The sequence below is a fragment of the Melopsittacus undulatus genome, chromosome 6 (genome assembly GCF_012275295.1).
Source record: "Melopsittacus undulatus isolate bMelUnd1 chromosome 6, bMelUnd1.mat.Z, whole genome shotgun sequence".
NCBI classification, from domain to species: Eukaryota; Metazoa; Chordata; class Aves; order Psittaciformes; family Psittaculidae; genus Melopsittacus; species Melopsittacus undulatus.
Genome location: NC_047532.1, coordinates 84,221,457 through 84,247,153, shown reverse-complemented (window position 1 = coordinate 84,247,153; position 25,697 = coordinate 84,221,457). Strand labels below are relative to the sequence as shown.

The window sequence follows — 25,697 nt, the reverse complement described above, 5'->3', positions numbered from 1 at the left end:
TACAAGCATCTCCCAGATCAGCATACCCCTGTCAAGAATATCCCCAATCCTTCTGCAAAGCAGTAATCTACATAATGATGAGGAATCCTGCTGAAATGAGTGCATTGCAGCAAGGCAGAGCGCTGCGAGAGGCTGTGCCAGGCTCTGTCAGGGAGATGCATCAGGGAAATCCCATACTTCCAACAGCCTTGCTGAACCCGACACAGAAGCCAGAACATTTGGCACCTCACTGAGCCCTGCGTGCTATCAAAACAAATAGACATAAGTACTTAGGCTACAAAATAAATAGATATAAGTACTTAGGTTACAAATAGACTAAAAGTTAAGTTACAGGTTACACGCATATTCTCCTCCTCTGCTTGTTTCTGTTGCTTGGTTCAATGAGCACATGGCACATGTACAAACACACTGGGACAGAGAAACTGCTGCAGAGGTGCCCACTTTGGCCCAAGATGATTCTTCACCAGCACTGGCCAAAAAACAAGCTCAACATCTCTATACAGCTCAGCTCATCACTGTGCTCCCAGGGCTGCCTATATTTCCATTTCACAGAGGAGAAAGGAGTACTACCCAGATCACATCAGAGCTGGAGCAGAGCACAGCGAGAACACAGGTCTCAAAATACTCAGTCTCCTAAGGTTTTGTTTGTTTTGATGTGGATTAATGCTTTAAAGCACATCTTCTTCTGCCTCCCAAGACAAGCACTGTGTCACATCAGAAAGTCAGGCAAAAGGCTTGGTTTGGGCTCAGCTTCATCTCCTGGGGTATGTCCCAGAACTAAGCAAACACAGAGGAAGTTTACTCCTTACACTCAGTTCCCATGGGTTCTCCTTTCTGAAGCAGCACTTGAAGTAAGCTGTGATTGATGCCACAACATGGAGCCTTGGTCATCACCAGTCTGACCACGCACAGGGGCAATGACTTGGGTTTTTGGTGAAATACAGATGCAACCCACTGATTTAAGGTAGTGCTACAGTCCCATTTCCTACTACCAGCTCTCCAGAAAACCTTTCAGGTGTTAACTTTTAATACCCAATCCTATGACACAGCAAAAACTGCGACAGGATAAAGTGTGAAAAGCAATAAAAGTCCTTCCTGCCATTTACAGACATTTTCTAAACAAAACAGCTCATTACAAATGAAATAATAAACTCATAGAATGCAATATGGAAATAAATACCTTGGAAAAGTAAGCTATGCTCAAACCAGTAACACAACTATGGGACAAGAAAGAAACCTTGGGAACAGCAGCTGGAAGAATCAAGAAACACTGTAGTAAACACATACAAACCCACATCAAATATTAAAGTATCATCACTTGTAGTGCCAAGATTTCACGCTCAGAATTCCTTGGCAGCCAATTATTTCTCATCACAAATCCAGCTTGCTGCTTGTGCTCCAAATCTCAACTGACTCTAATAAGGAACTAATTAACAAAGATTAGCACCCTTTTTGTGTAACAAGCCACAAAGCCAATCAAGACAAGATGATAACAAGATGCAATCAAGAGGTATTAAAGACAACAAAATAGTGCCTAAGACTAGGAAGAAATATGCTGCGAGACAAGAAACATCCAGCCCCAGAGAAGCTTCTTCCTCATTGCTTTACATTGTAAGTATCCTTTCAAACTGCTGAAGAGAGGACAAGTTTTACTCTGACAACTGAGAGCTCTGCTGACTTAATGAGACTTCTGGACTCTAGGAAATCTTTATGCTGGTGTCATCCAGCACCAATAAGGGACTTCCTAATTCATTTGTAAGGGAATGTAATAGCACTACCCTACACACAAGCTACAAGACACAAAACAGGCTCTGGTATCAGTCCCCAGGGTTACACTGCAATTCACAGCAAAAGGCATTTGTCCCTTTGTATGTGTCTCTGCACTGTGCAGGAGCAGTCAGCTTACCTGGGCACAGCACTCCAAGATGCACCCACCCCAGAGCAGGGGTGGCATGAAGCAATTCCCCTTCCACTGCTGGGGCAGATAATGAAACACTGCAATGGGGAGATGCTCATGATGTTAATCACCTGTGACAACAGCATTAAACGGAATGATTCTCAGACCTTGAAACCACTTAGGCTATGACACCAAGGGATCCCCTAAAGCCTGATATGTGTACAGTGTGCAAGCCAAGACTGAGAGTCTGGGTTAAACATAATTTATGTCCATTTTCTATTCTTTACAATTACAATGGTTAAGGGGTAATCAGAAAACAGCAATTCAATCTGCCAGGGAAGTGGGAGGAAAGTGGGTTTTTTTTCCCAAATTGCTTCTAATCTGATCTTTCTTTCCAAAAACCACTGAATAAATATCAGAATAGGAGACATCAGAACACAAGCAGCAATGGTCTGGTAGAAACAGGAAATATTAGGAGATGTGGACTTCAGTCACGCTGAGGTGACTGCACAAACAAGCAGCCTCTGGCTGTTCCTATAACACACTTAACTTTTGCCAATGCCCTGTCATTTCCACCACTATCCATGCACTTCCATGGACAGGTCCATATGGATGAGAGAGCTTTTCACAAACCAGAAATGTTAAAGATTTGAGAGTTGGGATTTTTTTGGCTATTAAATATGTATTTTAAAAACATTATCCCTGTCTCTTAATCATGTGTAATTGCATTGAGGCTGTATTAACACACAGCTGTTAACGTTAGGAGCTAAACCAACTCCAACTGTAAAGAGTTCTTGAGTAATACCTAAAGCTTCTATGAAAAGCAACATATCAAGTTTATTATAAATTTCTGCTAAAACATAAGTACAATAAAAATGTGATACTTACATACCTTGTCTGTACGAAGGTCTAAATCACCACAAAATAATTCACATTTGAATCTGAAAGTCATTTAATTACTTCTAAATGGGAATAAGATGGGAGTTAAAAGGCACTGTATTCACTTAAAGGCCTGTGATCAGATCTGATCTCAACACAACATCTCAATCCTTCAAGTGTGTTCCCTGTAATAGCATTAACATTCAATTCACAGGACGTACGTTATCAGCATGCTTTGTTTCAATGAAAGGATGTTTCACATTTCCATTCCCCGATCAAAACCCGAATGCACTAACAGTTTGGCTTCTGCAATGAATCCCACAGTAACCTGCATTAGGACCCAAGTGTGAAAACTGTCAGATCTGAAATGAATCAGTGATAGCCACAAAAACACAGCCATCACTGACCACTGATGTACCCTCCTCCCTGCCTGACCCAATCTTGGCTGGAAAGAACTGCCCCAGCTCAGTGTGCCATCCATGCTGCCTGCCCAGGAGTTCCCACTCTGGGCTCTTGTGCCCCAGCAAGGCTGGGACATGCACTGCAGCATGTGGAGAAGCAGCTGTGGAGTTTATCACAGACCTGTCTCAAAGTGAATAAATTACACACTGTAATTTCACCATTATGCGTAACTGCACAATGAGAGATCACTTCAGTAGTTCTGCAACTACAGAGACAGCCAATGGTCAATGCAAGGCAATTACAATAAACTCACAAGACAAAAACCACCTGAAGGGACCATACGGCAAATGGGAACACAGAGCCATGTACAGTTTAGAACACCTGTAGACCAGACTGAGACCACAGCAGCCTTCCCTGGTGTACCAAGGTACGCAAGAGCTCACTTTGAAAAGCATCACCTGGGTTCAAAAGCCTCTATTCCTTAAGGTAAATAATGATTCTGTCAAAGTCCAGGAGGTGCCAGAACACATGCAGGCTGACAGCTGGTATCTGTGCAAATAATTTCACTATGGACACCCATTTCTGAGCAGTATTTAGACTTCATGTTTCTGCACGCCTGTGTCTGTGTGTCTGTACATATACATGAAGCTTCCCCTCTAAGAAAATACTGGGGATGTGAGGGAATTATGCATCTGTTCCCCTTGTTGACACCATTGAACATCTGAGGAAAGGAAAAAACAAAACAAAATCCACAATTGTAATAAATGCCTGGAAAAAACCCACGGATGGATGATACTGGATGAGACCACTCATAAAAACAAAGCAAACCTGCCCCCTTTCTCTTGCCTCCCCATGTGTGAGGCTGTGTGAAGTGTTCCATGCCTGGGATTTTATCATGCATTTTCACTTCAGAGCCAAGAGACGTGCTGGGATTTACAGGCAAGCTGGCCTTCTTCAGCTACTGCCAAAATGTGAATGTTTCTCCTGCTCCTCACCCGCCTCCCAGCTGCAGGAAAGCTCCATATCTATTTGCTTCCTTTCTTATTCCCAAGAAAATCAGGTTTAGGATTTAGTCCTACATCCACTTGGGATACTGTACCTTGTAAGCAGATGGACAAAATACCTCTGTGAAGTACACAGACACACCACCAAAACATAGCACATGGCACTGCAGAGAATAACGACTTCTTGTTACACACTATGGACAGACTGTTGGGAGTCTCTGGTTGAGCTACATGGTGAAGAACAAAAAACAGTCTTATAGTCAACTTACAACAATGATGCTCTGATGGCAAGGCTGCAAAATGGCAAGACCAGACTGCTGCTACTGCTGGTACTGAGGAGAGAGCAGCAAGAAAAAGGATTTTCAGCCAAAAAAGGCTGAAAAATAGCTTAATATGAAATCTAAAGGGCCAGAGGCAAGTTTCATATTTCTTGCAGGTTGAGGAGGTAAGTACATTTTGCCCGGACAATAGCAAATAACAGTGAGTAAACAGTAGATATTACTTGGGAATGTCTCACTAAATGCAATAGCACTTTCATCAGGAGTAGAGGGAAAAAACTCATGAGTAAAGTGCTTCACTGAGTCCCCACAAGCTTTGGCCTCTTAACTGCGTCAAAGCAAGAAGAAGCCTTTAATTCCACAGATCACCTTTAAAGAAACTATTCTCAGTTCCTGTAAATTCAATTAATACACAAGTAACCCTAGGGGCAGTGAGGCTCTGCTGAGATTTGGGATGGCTCTCTTTCATTTTGTGCAGTAAAGATTAATGCCAGATATTTCCATATCCAAGATCAAGAGAGATGCCAACTCTAGTGCATGTCTTGAAGCTACCTGCAGCTCATTCTTGACAACTGGGTTAAGCCTATTTCTTACATAGTCTGATCTCCTTGAGTTTTTGTATAAATGGCATTTTAAACACAGTTTGAAGAGCACTCTTAACCTGCCCTCTGAAGCAAGCAGGCACAAATGGGGCTTTGACACTGCCTCTTCCACTGAAAAGATGATAATACAAATGCCTAAAAATCCATTAATGTAAAAGCAATTCTGGAAAAGGGGCGATTTCTCCTAGAGCTACATTCCTGATATATCTCTTATTATTTGAATCACACTTCTTCGTAAAGTTAACAAGAAATAATCACTAAACCAGCTAAAGGGCAAACCAATGCACTTTTTCTTGTGTAAACTGCTGACCAGGGTCTTTTAGTAGCTAGAGTAATCTCTGAGCTCATTTAAAGGAGGGGTAAGCTTTATACCAACTAAAGATTGAGCTCAACAGAAATAAGGCAGTCCTCATAGTTCAGTGTTTCTAGCAAAATAATCCACACACCTCCTCCTCCATCCCTCAAAGTACCACTCTCTATGTATCTCCTGGGCAATGGGTATATAAGCAGTAGGCAGCACGGTACATGAAGAATAAACTATGCCAGACAAACTGATTGCTATTTGGCAGCATTACAACAGTAAAGGCAGGCAGCCACCCAGGTGATAAAATCAGGTGTTAGCCAAGTACCTGACACTGCACCCTATAAATTAATTATGAAAACGTATAGAAACATCCCAAGAAATGCATGCTGGCATGGAAGCTGAAACCTGGCTGTTAAAAATAACAGCTCAGTCTGTCATAGAGCTGTCTGCTCCTGGAATGCTTTCAGGGAGTAAGAACCAAAAGGGCAGGATTGTGCTGCCATGCCCATCCATCCCTGCTGCACCATTCAGGGAAGGCAAATGACTCTCCATCAGGGCAAAGGTTTGTCCAGTAGAACTGCCATAGACCCAGGAGAAACACAGCATGGCTATGTCCTGAGCAAAACATACTCCTTGCTCAGAAGTTACTATGCTTTGAAAAGTGTGGATGTGGACATACAAATCATTGGGATTGAATTTGCAAACCCTTAGCAGGTGAGGTAAGCTCTAAAGCTTCTAAAAATGAGAAACCTGAGCCATATAAAAATCTCCTCAAAAGGCCTATTTTTAAAGTATTTCCTATAAATTAATATTTTAACTCAGGAACTGCTTATATGAGAATTATTTCTTATCTCAAGGTCCTTCAGCGTGTCCAAATGGACAAATCCCTTTTGTCAGCTGAGCTCCATTACTCTTTTCTGAATGAATGCCTCTGGGATGGATATAATAGATATAATTTTTAACAGAATATCTAGTCTTCTAATAAAATTATGCCAGACACTCTCTGCACAGAGATTTAACACCAGTAGGACTCTCCAGCGAGTTTTTGCTCCTGTTATGGTGGATAACTTCCGAGTAGGCTTGAATCATATGGCGCTCATCCAGATCTTTTTATTCCCCCCTAGGAAGAATGTTCCAATATGGAACTACCTGAATAGAGCTGCCTTTCTAACAAGAGTAGTAATGTCACAGATACCATGATCAACAGTCTCCTTGCTGTTATTTACCACACTGTACAGCCCTAGATTTGATGTTACTACCTGAAAAGCTGGGGGAACTTGAGCTCAAATGCTTTGCAGCATGGTACCCTTAATTTCTAAACTTGATATGACAGACCAAAACTGAAAGGTTTGCATCAATCCTCCTCATGATCTTGGGTGATTGATTTCATGTCATCACCATGTTTCTGATTTTACGAGGCACCTGCTTTTGGTGTGATCTGCCTTAAAAGTGTTTGGATAGAGGGCAAATACTGCAACTCTTTACATGCTATTTGGCCACTATTCTTCCCTAGATTCCATTCATTACAACTGGTGTGAATCTAAGCCAGCTGAATGCTACCCTGGCACATTACCTGTTACAGAACAGTTATCTGCTGGGGCAGGCTCTCTCTGACAACCACCTCCACTTTCCCAGTGAAAACACCCTCTGAGATTACAGGCTGACTTACCCAAATGTGTGAAAACTTTTTAGCCAAAGCCAAGTGCACAAAGAATTAGGAGATACAGCCCCAGTAACAACAACTATTATTATTGCTTCTATCCTTCTGTCTACAGAATACTGGAAGCATGAATTCACCGCTTATCCTACACTCTGCACACAACATGTATGCTACAGCTTTTATTGGGAGGGGAAACAGACACACTCCAAATTGAGTAACTTGTTCCAAGCTATGAGTTGAATAGGGTTAGCAGCAGAGCTGAAACGCTCAAGGTTGAAGGTTTGGCAGCTTCAGATCTCTATGCAGAGACACATAACATTCATGGTAAGGGAGTAACAATACTTGCAACCAGCTGGAATGCATTTTTATCATCCTGGGCCAACCACTAGTGGGCTCTAAGGATACAACCAACATGACATGGGAGCAGTGACAGACATGTACATATTTCTATTAAATTTCTTTCTGTACTAATGCCAGAGCTCAGAGAACTCTGAATTTCAATGACTACTAGAAGAGCTTTATATTTTGTTAAGCTATTTTGTATTTCACTAAAAATATCCCTCTTTAATTAAAGGCCATTGTTTTTCAAGGGCAATAGAACTAAAAATCTTCTTCCTTTTCCATCTGAATGTGAGATGAGTGATAGCAGCCAGGAAGAATCTTGTCTGAAAAGAAGTTTTGTTCTGCTCAGATCACAATGGAAATAACCCCAAATCTTACGAGTGAATTTGCTATTTTAATAAAAGTGAACAAATTCTTTTCTCTGGGTTCCTTTCTTTGCAAACAGATACTGTGATTTTCCAGACTGAATTCTCCTCTGCTGGTTCATATAAACATATAGTGGTTTCTACAGTGATCTGAACTATTGCCTCCTCCTCTTCTGACCATATTCTTTGGACAGAATTAGTGGCATGCTTTGGAGATAACTGCACTGCCTCCTCTGAGCTCTCATGGGCACTCTTCCTTTCCTAAAGAAGAAGCAGCACAGAACTGCCCCATCCTTAAACCAAGATCTACTTGTATAAGAAATCCAAAATCTGTATAGCTGATTTGGTGTTAGGTACTAATGCCAATCAACTCCTTCTCCTTCCTCCACCTCACACCAACTGGGAAATCATCATGCAATTCTGAGGTGTTAAAGTGCTAAGGGAACCATCTTAGGTGATGGAGCCCAAGATCCAAATACCTTTAACCTTACTTTACACATAATTACAAATGTCATTTACAGTCAGAAAGTTATTTCTTCCTCTTATTAACCTTGGCATTATCTTTAGCCAGCCAATTTTATACTGCACTTAAACTTCCCATAAATCTTGTACCTAATACTTCCTGGACATCTCCCATACTCACCATGCGCTGTAGTTTGCTTTCAATATAGAAAAGAGACTAAACCCATCAATCTTTGCTCTTCTGAGAGCAAATACCTCCATGTCTTGTACTGAATTATGCAGTACCTTATTGCTCATCTATTTATCAAAACCAACAAAGCTAGCAAATAAACTTGGCTTTTTAACAGAAAGCTACTGATGGCAGAGAACAAGCAAAGAACTGCAGGAGGATGTACAGGAAGAGTGTGGGTAACACTAGGGCATGCTCCGTATCTAATGCAACATTCCTTTGATCCAGAATTGTCAGAGAGTGCTACTGGACAGGATTGCCGCTTCCATGAAGTCTGATGGCACTGCACTTGGCAAACAGCTTTGCAACAAACAAGAGAGTAACCCCAATGCAGCCTGTGCCAGAAGAATGAAAGAGAAGCACATGAAGTCAGTCAGGTTCTCAATTGGTCTCACTTTAAAAAACTTTGTATTTTGAAGAAGTGAACAGGTATTGGAAATCCAAAATAGGTTACACCAGAGCTGAGCAACAGTTTACTTATGTACAGTCTTGATAAGATCCCTTTGTCTCTTCCTTCGAATCCAAGATCACATGTCTTACAATGACAGGAAACTTCCAAAAGATTTATCTCCCAATAAAGAAAGTGTCTTGGCAGAAAGAATTGAAACTCATTTGATAGCCTTCAAATTCCATAGACAGCTGTGGGCCTTCTTTTTCCCCTTCCTCTTACCCCTGAAGAATGAATTTCTGACAAACTGAACCCAGACTGTGTCCACATTATCAAGTAACACTTCATTAAAGCTGTAGAGTTATTCATTGGGTGTCCAAAGCAGGCACACCAAGTTAAAGGACCAAGTATGCAACTGACTTTTATTGTTCAGTCCCTGTGTTTTGTTCCTGCTTTTCTGCTGAACCAATGGAAAAATCCTGAGATAAGCATGTTGTAGAAGTGATGGATGCCACCACTGTTAATTATTCCACCCATTACAAGCCAAAGTATAAATCAGTTTTTGTCTGGTGACTGTCACACAAAATCCGTAGAGCACAAAAGACATTGCAGATCTGTGATATGGCTCTGTTCTTCTCGTTACATAAGAGATAAAGATATGCATACTTAATAAATACATTTATTTTAGTGAGATGAAGACAGGCCTAATTCAAGTAGTGGTACTTTCAATAATTGGTACACCAGTATAAGACAAGAACATGGGGTTTTTACCATTTATGTTTCTAGTAGCTGCAGCTAAAAATGTCATTCAGAGACGAAACTGCTGCACAAGTATGCTTTGTTCAATACAAGAGCCAAACATTCACTTCTATCATCAGCACTGTAAGAAAAGCTGATTCAGCATAAGTTTCCCAAGTGTTTGGGATTAGAGGGCATTAGAGAAAGGGACTGGTTGTTTTACAGTAACAGAGGTAACAGCAGTGCTGTCACAGCTGGAAAAGCTCTGACATGGGATGGTCATGTATAGTAAAGCTGGAGGTGAACAGAGGCAGACTTGGGAGACAGGACCCTGCAAAGGTTTTCATATGCACCCCTTTTCTGACAATCCATTCCTCTTCCACCAAAGCCTTATACTGTGTGACTGACCTTAAGCATTGTACTTGAACCTCATCAGCTTCTAGGAGAATAAAACACTTTATGTTTTGCTGAACAGCAACAGACAATTGGTTAAGGGATGGGGAACAGCCTCACATTTAACCTTGGTCCCACAGAAATCAATTAAGGCCCATAAGCACCTTCCTGACATTTCTGAGTAAGGGAATTAAGAGTCAAAATCAAGTTTGGAAAGCTGAAGCTGCTCATGAAGTGTTTCTCCACACATGCAATTAAGCCATAGGGAGATGAGGAGGTAAAGAATGAAGAGCTCTGAGTAAACTCATGTATGTAGCCTCATTTCCACAATACACAGCAAAATGTCTGTGCATGCCTGCTCCTGGTCTCAATGCATTCCTATCTCTACCTTTATTTTAAGGTCAACACATATCCAAAAATCAAGTGAATAAATTATTTTGCTGTTAAGAAATAACTGTTTCCTCCCTCCTTCGTTTACCTTTTGAACAAACTGTTTAATATATAATACATTTTTCATCTGTTAAATTCTTCACAAGCATTTTGAAACACTTGGGGATTTCATAACTGAATTCAAACCTCAAAACTTGATTTGAACTTAGTCCTGGATGAAGGCCTTCGCTGTGACATGCTTCCAAAATTATAACTATGAAATGAAGCAGCAAAGTCATTTGAGAGTAGTTTACTGCATGATAATTTTCACAGCTGGAACTGCATATGTTTCTCTTCACATGAGAACAAAGCATGGCTTGAAAAGCCTGCTCTCTATGGCAAAGGAAACTTAACACCCACCAAAACCTTGCACTTTCCCACAGAAATGGAAGCTCTTTTTGCCTGCTTCAGCCTCTGCATCTGAGCAGTTCTTCAGCACTGTCACGTATGTACTATTTACTCAGTTACTTTTTTATCTCCTACACTTCTCACATGATGTTTTCTTTGGTACATGCACAGTAGCCCTTGTTGCAGTAGCTACAGCTATACATACAAACACATAGACAAGGATGCACTTTTGTGCCAAGCCAGTGACTTACAAATCTCTCATGTTTGATCAGAGGCTGGAGCTGGTTTTGCTGATGCCATTTTTGTTGCAAGAAAAATATCTGTTCACATACTCTCTCTTTTGAAGGCCAGAAACTCAAAACCAAGGTCAAATTTAGAACTAATAGTTTGAAAATAGTCAAAGCCAAGCACCAGTTTTCCATTAATTTAACACCAATGTAACTATCAATTTAGTTGACTTTATTCTTCACACAACTGAGTACAAAGGAACCATAGTCAGCTCCCTTGCAGATCAAGTCTCAGCCTTCCACCTCTAACACAAATTCCTACCTTGAGCAAATCAAGATGAGGCTTCAAATACAACTTGCACTTAAACGTTTAATTTTGGCAACTGCACAGACGATGAGCACACTGTATGTGTGTCTATACAGCATGATGGACTGCAGCACAGCCAGCCTTCAGCAAGCTGTTGCCTGCATTAGCAGTGCAGGAGTGCCCAGGCAGCCAGTGCATGAGAGGTGTGACAGCCAGCCCACTGCTCAGCACTGCAAGGATGTGGCACCATGTCAGTATGGTGGCATCTGCCTTGTTCCTTGGGACACTCTTCATGCTCTCTGACAGAGATGGAACAGAGCTATGTCATTCCACTGCTTTATATTACATGCTCATCTTGCCTTCAGGACAACCCTTGGAGTGATACACAGCACACACAACAACGCCATCACTACAGCAGTGCATTTGTTATATTGATAAATGAGCTTCAGACAAGAAATTGCAGCCACACGCTTCCAAATGACTTCATCTCACCCCCCATCCTTGCTCTGGCTAAAAGGAAAATAGCATTTAACATTGGTTATGAACTTCATGTATGTTACAACACTCCAAATTAATTGAATGAGACAAGGAATAATACAAGGTAAAACTAAAAACATAGCAAAGCCACATAACGAGCAAAATCAAATCTGTTTAACCCACGAGCCTCCCGGAAGCCAGGAAAAAGGGTCAAATTCCCATCCTTTCCAGGTTTGGACAGGAACATGAGCCACATTTTGGATTCCAGATGTGATTTGTTTTACTAGTTTACCTTTTTGTGATTACCTTTTCCTCTTTTTCTAATGAGCTGGGGGAAGTAGCTCTGTTCTTCATGTCCCATCTTACATGTTCCTGGTGGAGCAGATTTCCCCCTCTTACAGGCAGCTCTTCAGCTGCCCCTGTCTGCAGCAATTCCTGGGGTAGGAATTCATGGGCAGGAATTACTCACACCATTCCTCCAGATAATGGATGGAAGAGTCTTAGCTCTTTCCCATTCATCCCTCAGGCAATGGTGGATGGAGTCCCACTTCAGCTCCTCACACCCTTCTCCCAGGCAATGGATACTGGAGTCTTAACTCCTCCCATCCATGTCTGAGAAAAGAGATAGGTGGAATTCCATCTCAGCTTCTCATTGCATAGCAGTCTTTGAGACAGTGGCAGTAGAGTCTGATTTTGGATCAGTCTCTCACAAATGGGTTTGCAAAAAGATGGAGAGCTCTTCAGAAGAATCAGTTCAGGGATAGACACACATCTGAGTTCTGTTCCCTTCTCCCTGAATCCCACAATGAGTTATTGGGGTATTCCATTTCTATTCTATTCCATTCCATGACTATTCTATTTTATTCCACTCCACTCTATTCCATTTCATTCTATTCCATTCTGCCCCACTCCACTGCACTCCATTCCATTGCATTCCGTTGCGTTCCATTGCATTCCATTGCATTCCACTGCATTCCATTGCATTCCGTTGCGTTCCACTGCATTCCATTGCATTCCGTTGCGTTCCATTGCATTGCATTCCATTGCATTCCACTGCATTCCATTGCATTCCATTGCATTGCATTCCATTGCATTCCACTGCATTCCATTGCATTCCGTTGCGTTCCACTGCATTCCATTGCATTCCGTTGCGTTCCATTGCATTGCATTCCATTGCATTCCACTGCATTCCATTGCATTCCATTGCATTCCACTGCATTCCATTGCATTCCGTTGCATTCCACTGCATTCCATTGCATTCCGTTGCGTTCCATTGCATTGCATTCCATTGCATTCCACTGCATTCCATTGCATTCCATTGCATTGCATTCCATTGCATTCCACTGCATTTCATTGCATTCCATGCCAGCACCTGGCAATGCAGCAGTCACAACATTCCATTGCATTCCACTGCATTCCATTGCATTCCATGCCAGCACCTGGCAATGCAGCAGTCACAATGCCCCAGGATACGATAAAAGGGAGCAGCATGGTGTGTCGTGGGGCAGCAGCCATGAGCTGCTGAGGTGTTTCTAGGCATGGCAGTGTGCATGTGTCAGAAGCCCCTGAGGTGGCTGCAGGTGGAGGAAGAATAGGGCTTGGGTATCTCCTGAGAGGAGTGACCAGGCTGTGGACCAGGAGCAGGCCTTGCTCCCATGCTCAGGGTCAGACATGAAAGCACACCTTAGAGTGAAGGTGAACATCAAATGCAAACAGGGAGATTATCTTTGTTTGGTTTAAGTTTTAGTTCATTCAGGTTTAACGGGCATGGCTCCATCATGGATTTGAGAATTCAAATTGCCACTTAACCACACTGCAGATGTTTCTCATGTCAGCTTCTGGGATTTGACTACAGCTTATATTTAGCAAACATACGAACAACAAAAAGATTTGCTCTGATTTAGGCATCTTTGCTTGAAGATGAGGATCTGCATTTTCACTTCCTTCTCTTATTTTCATAATGTAAACCCAGCAAGCTGTTATTCACCAAGCATGTTACCAACAGTGAAAGCAGGGAAACACAAATGTCTGTGCATTAAAGCAGAATCAGAGCTCTACAAGCACGCGAAGCCAAACCCAACCCTATTTAAAGGACAGAAACATACCACGAGGTGTCCAAACATAACTGATAATGTTCTTGAAATGCAGTTTTTACCAAAAAGAGCACTCATCTGTTTTCCTTCACCACCCAGAAAAATGCAGACAAAAGAACAGCCTGTAATATTGAAATGAAAACGCATGCATTGCACAATAGCTTCTTTCTTAACCTTACAATTTCTTATCAATTTTTTAAAATGCCATGTTTTAGCCCTACTTTTCTATCCCACAGCTCAACTCTTTTCACCCTGTATGCTTCAAAAGGAATCCTAACAAGAGAGGCTGGTCTGTCCGTAATGTTTTGGGGGCAGGGGCAATCATTCTCTGTCATACTGAAAACCTGGGGATGTGGGAATGATTCAGAATCAAAGGAAGGGGATGTCATTAAAGGTCCTGGGAGACAATGAATAGCTTCAGGAAGGAAATGGGCTTATCTACTGCACAGTTTAACATTGAGAATGAATGCAAATACCTGACCTGGTTGTACAGAGGGATGGAGGACTTTGAGGGGAAGAAGAACAGGCAAAGATACCGCGTGCATGGAGTGTATGCTGCAGTACACTGCAGACTGGGGGCTGAGTGTTTTCTTCCATGTTTTCCCTAAATTTTCACTGTCTGTCAAAGTAAATAGCCCCAATTATATTCAGCTGGATTGACACATACAGAGTTCAAGCCTGGGGAGAAGATTTCAATAAGTAGCTGGGGATACTTTAGGCATGAGGACATCAAGTTTTAGTCTTGCTTCCTCCTCCCCCTGACATTTTAAAATGTCAAGCTACTGTCCATGTTGCTGCGTTATTTCCCACCTAGTCTGCAAGTGAGCAAGGGAAAGTTATCTCTTTACTGCATAAAAGCAACTACAGTATCACTGGCAATTTTAAAATGAGAACTATGCAGCCACAAAGTTGGAGTAATGGCACAAACCATAGGCCAGGAGCTATGACGTGGTCAATATGAAAGTCTTATTTGATAGACATAAGTTTGCAAATACCACGATCCCATTGAAAAATCCATGAGGTCTCTGTGCTGGATGGGGTCTATCACACAGCAAGGAAAGCTCCTGGCTCCATCCATGGCTGCATTAGTGTCAGGCAGCACTCGTTCCATGTGCATACCAAAGCAAGTTACAAGTCCCTGTCACCTTCAGCTAAACCCATGTGTCAGCTGCAGAGCCAGTGTGGAGCACCTCATCTTAATGAACAACGCTCTGCTCTTACACCAAAGAAAAGCTGGTGCAGCAATGAAATGTTTAAACCCTACAAAGTCCTTATGAACTGTGACAGCAACAGCTGTAGCTGCCAGAGCACTAGCAGAACAAAGACAAGAATTAAAGCCCTTTCAAGGGCTAGAAAAAGAAAACAGGTACCATTTTAAACATCAAAATGAGGTCTGGGCTGATGGGGAATATAGATATGGTGGCAGATAGCCAGGGATCTTGGAGGTGCTGAAAGTTGTTGCTCTGACCCTTCCAAAACTTAACAAAAAGGAACCATCTTTAATTCTTTTCCAGTCAATATCCTCTATATTAAACTATTACATATAATTTCCACTCCTTATCTTCAGAGTATGATGGGTCACATTAACCTCTCCCCATGAGCTCCAGCTAAACCAAACCTGAGTATACGTTTATGAAATATACAATTCTAGTTGCAATGCCAAACAGTGGACAGTATTAGAATTATTCATGTTTGGAAAGTGGAGAAAAAGTAGAAATCAAATATGAAACCCATAATAGGGGCATTTCTCCATACAGGTAGAACAATACAACATATACATTTTAGATGCCCATGGCAGGGGGGTTGGAACTGGATGATTTTAAGGTCCTTTCCAACCCTAACTATTCTATGATTCTATGCATCCAGCTTCCGTAAGTGTTTCTGGAATGAATGCATTGATAACTATCCATAAGGGAATAGTTGGAAATCCTTCCATACTTTACTATACTGCTTCAGTCATGTTGGCATAACCTACAGGAAGTGGAACTGTCTGTATGGGAAGCCACTAACATGGAAAAGAAATTCCTTTTTGCTAAGTTTTTTTCAAAAAATACTAAAAAAAGCAAAATAATAAAAAAAATCCCAAGTGAATTAACTTCAGTAACTGAGTAAATGATGAAATATTTCTTCATTTCTCCACATAGGCTGTGTGAAACCTCTTACAGATGAGAACATAATGGGCTTTGTCATTGCTGGTGATGTAGGCACCGCAGCACCTGATCTTGTGCACCACCATCTGACCTCTCTGCCATCTTTCCTTCCCACCCACAGACTGTGACCACAGTATTTCCTCTGAGTGCAGCTCTGCCCAAAGTTCTAGTGCAGCTTCTTTGTCAAGTGAAGGGAAAAGACTTTTAGTTAGGAAAACTGAACTCTCTCCCTCTGGAGCTCACCACAGAAAAGCTGCAGTTTATCCCAGAATGGAATTTTTCCCATGGAAGGAAAGAAGTATTTCAAAAGGGGAAAATGCCAGCATTCCTCTTTGACCAAACTCATGACTTTTTCAGAAAACTGATGTTTCTTCATCAACTTGATGCTTTGGTGAAGTTTTTCACCAGTTTCAAAGAGACTTTTATATCAGAAAATGGAGAAGTATCAAAGGTCTTCCTCTCTGCTTCCATGCATCCTTCCCACGCTACTTCTGAGGCTCCTTCCTCTCATATTATCATTTGCACCATGCCAAAGAACATATTTAGTACCTGTCATTCCTATTACATTTACAATTTAAGTTGCTTGCATTTCTGTAACATCCTGTGTGCCAAGAGAAGCCACAGTTGAAATGACATCTCCAAATCAGATCACTTTACTGCAAAGTCCCATGTACTTACATATATTCAGATAACAATATTCTCCTTAAAAACATCTGTGTAAATACAGCAGCTACAGCCCCTTAGAGGTCAGGGAGCTGTCAGATCCCTGGCAAGGTCACATCTCCTTTGTTGCAGATGCACCTCTCTTCCCATTTAGGAAGAAAAAGCAGCATATTACTGTATTCCAGATAAGCTGTAAGGGCATGTATGGCTTATGGCAAATTGGTTCTTTTCCTGCCAGAAACTATAAACATTCCTGGCCCAAGATGGGCAACTCAGCTATCCACAACTGGATTGCTAATGTGATATGTACTCTATAAAGATGAAAAGCCATCTGGTGCTTGAATATATGCTGCTTCAATACAACCAAAAGCCTTTTATCTTCTCAAGCCTTTATGAAATTATCTCAGATCAATTCCTGGCAGACGGATACCCACTCAAGAGAACCAGCATCAGCCAAGATCAAATAGAATCAGGGACCACACAGACCACACTGCCCTTTACCAGTAGAAACAGTCATTTAGGTTCATAGCTGGGCTATAAAGAGGATAAGAACCCAAATCTGCCTTACAAATTTACAACTATATTGTTATTAATTTTACTGTTAAATCATTCTGGTTTGCAATATATTTCCTGCACTTTCTCAGAGTGCTTCAGCCTATAGGGCTTGTCATAAACAGTACCTTTGAGAACTTTTCATTTTAAGCCAAAGAGAAAGATGAAAGGTTAAATCACTGTTCCCTACTGTGTGCAGTTCTGGTGTCCTCAACACAAGAAGGATGTGGAGCTATAGAAGCAAGTCCAGAGGAGGCCACGAGGATGACCATGGAGCACTTTCCATACAAAGACAGCTTGAGAAAATTTGGGCTGTTGAGCCTGGAGAAGAGAAGCTGCATGAAAGCCACATAGCAGGATTTCAGCACTTGCAGGGGACTACAAGGATGCAGAAGAGGGACTCTTCATCAGGGATTGTAGTGATAGGACAAGGGGGAATGGGTTGAAACTTAAACAGGGGAAGTTTAGATTAGCTATAAGGAGGAAATCCTTTACTGTAAGAGTGGTGAGGTACTGGAATAGGTTGCCCAAAGGAGTGAATACTGACAGCGTTCAAGGCCAGGTTGGAGAGAGCCTTGGGTGACATGGTCTAGGGTGAGGTGCCCCTGCCTATGACAGTGAGGTTGGAACTAGTTGATCTTAAGGTCCTTTACAACCCAAACCATTCTGTGATTCTATGATTCTATACATTGCAAAAACCATTCAACGCATACCGTAAATAAGTCAGTACGTGAAAGTCTGATGTAACCTAGTAGCTACCTATCCCTTTCAAATAAACTGGAGTCATAAATATCTAAATACAAATTTATCTGAACACTTATTCTTCTCCTGCTTACAAGAGGTCAATCAATACTATCAAAGACAAAAAACAGCTTGGTTGGTTATGACAAAAATTAAGAACATATATTCCATGCAGCTCTAGGGTACTAAAGACAGACAGGTTACTTAAACACCAGCCATATTTTGTATGTCCTTTCAACTTAAAAATTGCAAGGAACAGAACAAATATAGGTAAGTTATTAGCTTGAGTCTTCTGCTGAACTTCCTAAGTGCAACATCAAAGACTGAAGCAATACTACTACTGTCAGATCCTAAAGCTAAACAGGGTTAGGCCAAACAGGCACTTGAATAAGGCACCTTTGAGGATCACATAAGTACAGTGAGAAATAATGCTGACAATTCAGTAGTGAGCACTATTCCTTTCACAACAGAACTTGTCATCTCAGATGCTCAGCCACAAGTGCCATGCAGCACAAAACAGCTCTGAAAAACATCACCATTGTGCTGAGGAAACATAGCTCCAATCCCCAGCTACAGTTATTACAGTCACCTATTAACATTTCTCCAGTCATTTCAAAGGAACTATTCTTACGCTTTTCTTATGAGACAAAACATTAGTCAAGATTTGCAGTGTTCCTCTGGGAGGGTGGGAGCCTGCATTTTTAGTGGGTAAAGCAATCTGCTCACTCAAGTATATCTATTTTACCATTAGCAAAATGGTTTCAGGGGCAGTGTTACTCCATGTTTGCGCTTCTATCTGCCTATCTATTATTAATAAAGAAAAATGAGCATCCAGCCTACACTTTCATGATGAAGGAAGCCTCTTTTATATAGGAAATGAAAATGTACAGGTTTATTTCAGCGGCTGCACTTTACCTCACTGTTGTGGGCAAAAACCCCACAATCCTATCATTTATATTAAATCACCTCCACTATTGAAAGCACAATACGTATAGAGAATGCAGCTCAGCAGCTCCCAGAATAAAAGGCAATTCTTAAAGTGGGAGTTCATAACTGACATTTACAGTATATAATATGTGATTCAGCAAGCTACAGTTGCTGTGCACAATAACAGATCATGAGATAAATGAGCAACTGATAACAAGTGTGGAAGCCTTGGCTGTCCGCATCAATAAATTAGGCAATACCAAATAATCAATGCTACAAACTGCAAACTGGTGATTTAAGGTTGAAGAAGAAAAAAGAGATGATGTTCAAGAACACGACAGAGAACAAGGGCACATCACAGGTTAGTAAAAACTAACACTATTTGCCATTCTAATTACTTTGCATGTTCATGAGCTGGGAAGGCAGCTTGTGAAGCTGTAAGTAAAAGCACCAAGAGTACTGACACTATATATAATTCATAGACTACAGCACATTGCTATATTTCTCACTGCCCTTACTTGTACGTTCTCCGAGAAATATGGGGGTAATACTTAATGTTTATCTTCTAAACTCGTTTTTCATGAACCCTATATTAACAGGTCATGCTGGTGAATGGAAAAGTCATCAATCTGGATTATTTGAGGGACAAAAAATGAAGGAGCTTTTATCCCTGTGGATATATTGCACTGTCACTTCACCAGCGACACAGTTCACACAGTAACCATGAATGGGCACATGCATCCTTCAGATACTGCCCAAATCCTCAGCTTATTGACTTTGATAAGGTGTTCTTGAAACCAGCACAGTCAGGTCAATTTTCAGGACCTTTCTGGGTGTCAGGTGAAAAGAGATGTTAAAAGACAGAACAAGACTGGTTGTGTCACTTCTTCCAGGTGTGTGGGCACCTGCATTGTACTGATACCTTGCTCTTGATCCAATTTTCCTGTTGACTCTTTGCAGACACAGAAGCTGCTACAGATTTATGTTGGGCTTTTTGCATGGTTGAACAAGGAACACTGAAAGGGGCAGAGAAATTGCTCCATTTTCCAAATATGGTCAAAAGTAAATGGCCACATTACTCTTTCTGGATCACACTGGGTTTGCCTGAGGTAGCTAGAAAAACCTAAGTCACTACAGAAATTAGTGGCTATTAAGTGGGTTGTGACCACAGAAACATAGTTAGCTGTCTACAGCAGGTAACTGGGTGCTGCTGGCTAGACACATATCAAGTCAGAATCCAAATTAAAGGTTTAAGGTAAAGACTTTACTGTAAGAAACAGAAACCTAATATTTACAAAACAAGGACCTTGATAAAAATTAATACAATTCACATAAAATATATCAAAAGCAAACTCTAATTTTGGGCACTTCCTATATGTAGCTTTAAATAGGCAGTTATTTCAGCAATAGTTTGAGAACCCAGCTGTGAAATTAATTTCCTAGTCTTTTAGTACTGTATTTGTCAGCACTTAACCCATTTCTATCTTGGTTTCTGTCACAAAAAGGAAGGTTTCCTCTAGAAAACTGGAATACTAGAAGATGCAATGCTTCATTTATATGAAAATGAAGCAGAGGAAATGCTGCGAACAGTGTCTTCTACTAAAGGTGTTTTAACATTTGGGACTCTTCTACAGACATTTCATTCGGGCAGGCTTTTCTCTATCCTTTACTTTTAATGAAAGAGTGATTCCCTGACTGTGTCAAGACACAGCAAACAGAGAGAAGAGATGAAGTCTTGCTATGGAGATGTGTAAGTTATAGCAGCAAGAAAATTCCACTTCAGGTATGAAGTAAATGTTATATATTCTACCATGTCAATGTTAGAAGGGAATAGGAAGGATTTGCTTTCTCTGCAGCTCCCCTCCCAAAAGTATAGGATTTCTGCAGATTTAACTTATTCACTTTAAGATTTCTGTTCTGAATTTAAATAGTATCTCCTTTTTCTGTTTGCAAAAAGCATAACTTATGCTGTGTTTGATGAAAATCTGAAAATGCATACTTTATTTGATCTCAGCTGTTCTGGTCAGTTAAGCATTTTATCTTACCTTGTGGCACTATTAGAGAATGATACTTAAAGCCCCATGTGGCACTCTGGTAGGCACCAGGGAAGCCACATCATGAGCCCCCTTCTCCCTGCACCTTCCAGAGGCTGAGATGTGAGATACGAGCTCACTTCAGCCAAGGAAACAGGGTGCAAACATCTACCACCCCTTACTCCGCAAGCATTTTACACTGTGATTTGCTGTCCTTATTACTAAGTATGGGAGGGAGTCTTGGCTTACGGATAAAAATAGTTTATTAAGTACAAAATTAGGCTCTAAAATAGAAAGTGACAATGTTCTTTGACTGCACTCCAGCAGTTTACCATGAAGTTATGAAGAACAGAAGTTGGGCCTTCAGCTGGAATCATTTCCTGCCAAGAGTGAGCTCTAACTAGAGCACTCATATGGGATATGATGGGGGACAGGCACCCCAGGCCATATGTCAAGAGCAGAGAGGACTGCCAAGCACAGAGTGTGAACTGAACATTGTTCATGGCAGGGAAGGAAGATCTAAAGTTGCCAAGCTGAGAGAGAAGGGAAAGGAGAAGCATCTTCCTGGATCCAACAGCTGCTGACAGCTTCACCACCACTGTAGATGTGATACAGTTCTGGTGAACCCTAAACAGGGGAAGTTTTCCATTTGGAAATATGGAGCTAAAAAAAGAGCTCTCTAGAAGGAGCAGCTGTTTCCAGGAAAAGGGAAACGGCTCCAAATACAGCAAACACTTCCCATCCCTGTCAGCACTGGCCATGCAAGTATATGAGGAAGAGCAGATCCTGAAGGCCTGAAATGGAGAGGGCTCTGTCCCCTCTACAGACCGCAACGGTAGGCAGAGATGTCCGAGTTACTTTCAGTACCAAAATCCATATAAACATATTAACCAGGTCTGCTGAAAAAGCTCCTTCAGATTTAACTCTGGAATCCCTACAGACCAGAGCTCTGTGCAACAGACATGTCCTTAGTGTAGTACCTCTGCTGCGGAAAACTCTGCTGAATATATTCAGGTCTTCCATTGTTATTCCTCAGCCACCTGCTTTTTTTAACCTTTGTCTTATGCAGGCAATGCTTTTCTGTATACCCAATTCCCATCTACACAACAAGATTCAGAGCTCAGTGACCTTTCAGAGATAAAACTGGGTGGGCTGTTTTGATAAGTAACTATTTAAGCAACACTGAAGCATTTAGTAAATTCATTACAGGTTACTAAACTGCTTGTGCCAAAATATAAAGCCATTGGGATAGAATCATAAGTAAATGTTTTTAGATTTTAAGCATATAACAATTCTTGTAGTTTACATTATAAACAGTTTGAATTCAAAATGACACATTTCAGTTTAGCTCAAATTAGCTTTTAATTTATCTTAAGGCTTTTTGCTATGGAAACAGTCAAGAGCCAAATATGTTGTCAGTCAACATGTTATCTGTATGATCCTGTTGATAATACTTTGCCTACTGTAAACTGATAAGGCTCGGAGTGCACTTACAGATGTACTGATCAGCACCCATCAACTCCTGCCAACTTGTCACTAGACTCACTGCAAATAATGAAAAATAGGATTTAAATTGTGCAGAAAAGCAACTACCACCAAACAGTGGACACACTTTTAGCTCATATCCTCACGTATTCTGTGGTAGCTTGTCTCTGTGTCCTAGAGAGTATGACTAATCATTTGCACTTTTAAATCCAATTTACACCTTGGCTTCACAATACCAAATCACCATCAACTATTTGTGCTAATAAAGGGGTCCCAAACACACAAACAAAATCTAGCAACAGTAGCAGGTGTAATCTTAAAAGTGAGCAATGTAACGAGATTTGAAAGAACTGAAAAGCTATTAACAAAGCTATTCAGGCAGAATAACCCAATTCATGTAGCCACGTGGAATAATCTGTCATTTACAATGGTCAAAACAAATATTGCTGCATAAATGACTTTTAGGAACAGCCAGGCATTTTAGCAGCCTGTGAAGAATAGGACAGAGTAGAGGCTGAAGGGAACTTGGAGGGCAGGACTGCTGGACAGATTAGTCCCATAAGTCCTGCGTGTCACTCCAATCCAACACCAGCAGTGTATGAAGTTGGTCGGATGGCCACCTTCTGCTGTCATTAAAATGCTTATGATATCTGCCATTCCTCACTGTCTGTAATTTTACTAAAAACTAATATATTCTGATACTATTGATTATCTGTAACTTACTTTGTTTGGGTTCTCCATGTGGGTGCACTTTAATTTACTGCCTAATTTAAAAGTGAGTTTCTGTTATATTTTTAGGCTGTAGAATGCTGGATCGCAGTTGCTAATCTCACTTGTTTGTCCAACACAAAACTACCAAGAAGCAAAGTGAAAACATATATACATGTTTTTTACATAGACTGAAGGTCATATGTTACTTGCTAAGAGATAACACTGTTGTCATATTTCTTCAGCAAAAAGGCTGACAACACTTGTTTCACATCTGTCTGCATAATATAACAAACCCATGAAGAACTAGTGATGAAAAAGCTGTTTTGTTGACAATCTATTATTGTTAAATGCACCCAAACACCAAGATTTAGGCACTGCTCATTAGTGCTGTATTGTAGCTTAGCATTTTGTCTCTAAAAATACTTTGTGCCAGAATACTTTTTGAATACATTCTAGGCTGCAAGCCTTTTCCTCACAACTGAAAGAGCTACACACACTAGAGCCTTCTATCATCTTAATCACACTTGCCTTTACCTTAACCACCAAAGCCATACAGTAACATTGCCATTCACATTCATTACTCCACGTGTAGTCCAACCATCCCCTTCTACAAATGCTATTTTACCTGTTTGGTTTGTGCTAATACAACTCAGATCACTTTGCCTTTCTTATTGTGGCCAGATGTCAACGGCTTTCAGTTTCCATTTATAACTCCAGATTTTGTCCTACAAACCATCTCATAGTTGCTAACATTATGACTTACTTACAGGAAGAAGGAAGGGATTTCCTACTTCCTTTCTACCTCTAACTGATACACAGATCTTCCATTTGGGTGTGCAAAAGTGAGAAGGCAAGAGTGGCTCAGAGGAAAGCAGTGCCTGAAGATGGGCACATGCTTTCCTTGCACAGCTACGGCCACTCAGACAACTGCCCCAATGCTCTGGCACAGGAATTTAAGGCAGCATATTCTAATAGCTCTAATAATTTCACTGAATGTTCACTTAAATACTTACTGGATTACTAACTAATAAGAGCAGGGCTTTGCCCCTAATTAAAACTCTCACCTAGCAGACTCTTCTTACAATAAATGCTTAAGCAATACTAATACAAATACCAAATACACAGTCATTCTTCACCCAGACCACCACTGCTCTCTTGTCTGTAATTAACTTTGATCAAGCTGCCTTGTGGAATTACATCTTCAGTAGAGCTGCTGCACTAGTCTTGGATATCATTAACTATTCTGATTACCTTCACCAACAGCAAGTTAAAATGGTACTTCTGGCTCCTACACCTTCAAATTTCCCCCAAGCTTTCCATTATTCCAACTTCTGTTATATCAGCACTACATATACTCTGATATCAAGTTCCACTCTTCAGATGCCCACACTGCATTCACCTACAAATATCAATTAATTCATATTGCCACGTCCATAACTACCAGAATACCAAAAAAAGACTAAAAACCTCATGTACCAGATTTAATACAACTTTAAAATAAGAAAGATCTTTGTCTTACAATTAAGAGATGAATAATTCAATTGACTTAACTGATATTTCAAGTATGGTGCACTATAGCAAACTGAAAGAATGCAGGGAATCTAACCCAGCCCCCTCTCTCCATAACAGTGCAGCTCTCCTTCCTTGAGGGAGATGTGGAGTTGCTGTTCCACTTTCAGAGTAACTTTAATAACAACTTCAGGTTACCATGGCTGCTAGCAGTGGCCAACAGTCTTGCTCTTCAAAACCTGTATTGTTAGAGGAACTCTCAGGATGGTTGTAAACAACTACACCAGTATGTAGCTTTCTTTCTGCCTCCCATGAGACACGTTCTTCAGCAAAGTCCCTGAGTATGTCATGTACCTGTTCTCAATCTCTGATATGATCTGCCTCAGGAACCTCTACCTGACACGGCCAGCCACACAACAGAACTAATCCTCTTCTGCCAGTTCTATGGGTTTTCTTTAACCTCTCTCCCATAAAGATCTGAACCCACATGCATATAAGATTCAATCAGCAAACACATAACATGAGGTATGTCTCCTGAACACTTAAATCTGTGTTTACCAATAAATGTGCTTTTATAAACTAAAGAAAATTTAATGTAATGTGAATTTCACACCAATTACAAGGGGAACAATTCTCAAGCATTTTGCAAAATTAAGAAGACTTGTACATTCCATATTTACATGTTTATTCAGGTCATAAACTGTTAAATAAAACAAATAATAATGCATACTATAGTTAACTTAGGACAAATTCGTTAAATTTGTATAAGAATATACCATACTGTTTAAACAATGAAAAGAACACATGAGTTCTAGCAAGGTCAGGATGAGAGGGAGAGCATAGAATGTCTGTTACCTACAGAATATTCACCATGGGGAATAGAATTAAGTGCATCTCATTTTCACTCTGTTAAACTCAGTTCCTATTCTGGTTGAAGACCAGAACACTACCTAGGATAGCAACTATCCTCAAGGCAGGTATTATATCTTCATTTGACAGGTCTGGGTCAGGTAGGTCAAATCAATACTTCAGAGATCCACCCATGTTCAAAAATGGACAATAAAGCATCACATGATATATGAATCTGGCGCAGAGGGAAAAG

General features: G+C 40.8%; 1 protein-coding gene across 3 annotated transcripts in view; it reads right to left on the bottom strand.

Annotated features, from left to right (window-relative positions):
- IL1RAPL2 (interleukin 1 receptor accessory protein like 2) overlaps positions 1–25,697 on the bottom strand; it is a 344,758-nt gene that overhangs the window by 126,385 nt on the left and 192,676 nt on the right. The window lies entirely within an intron of this gene.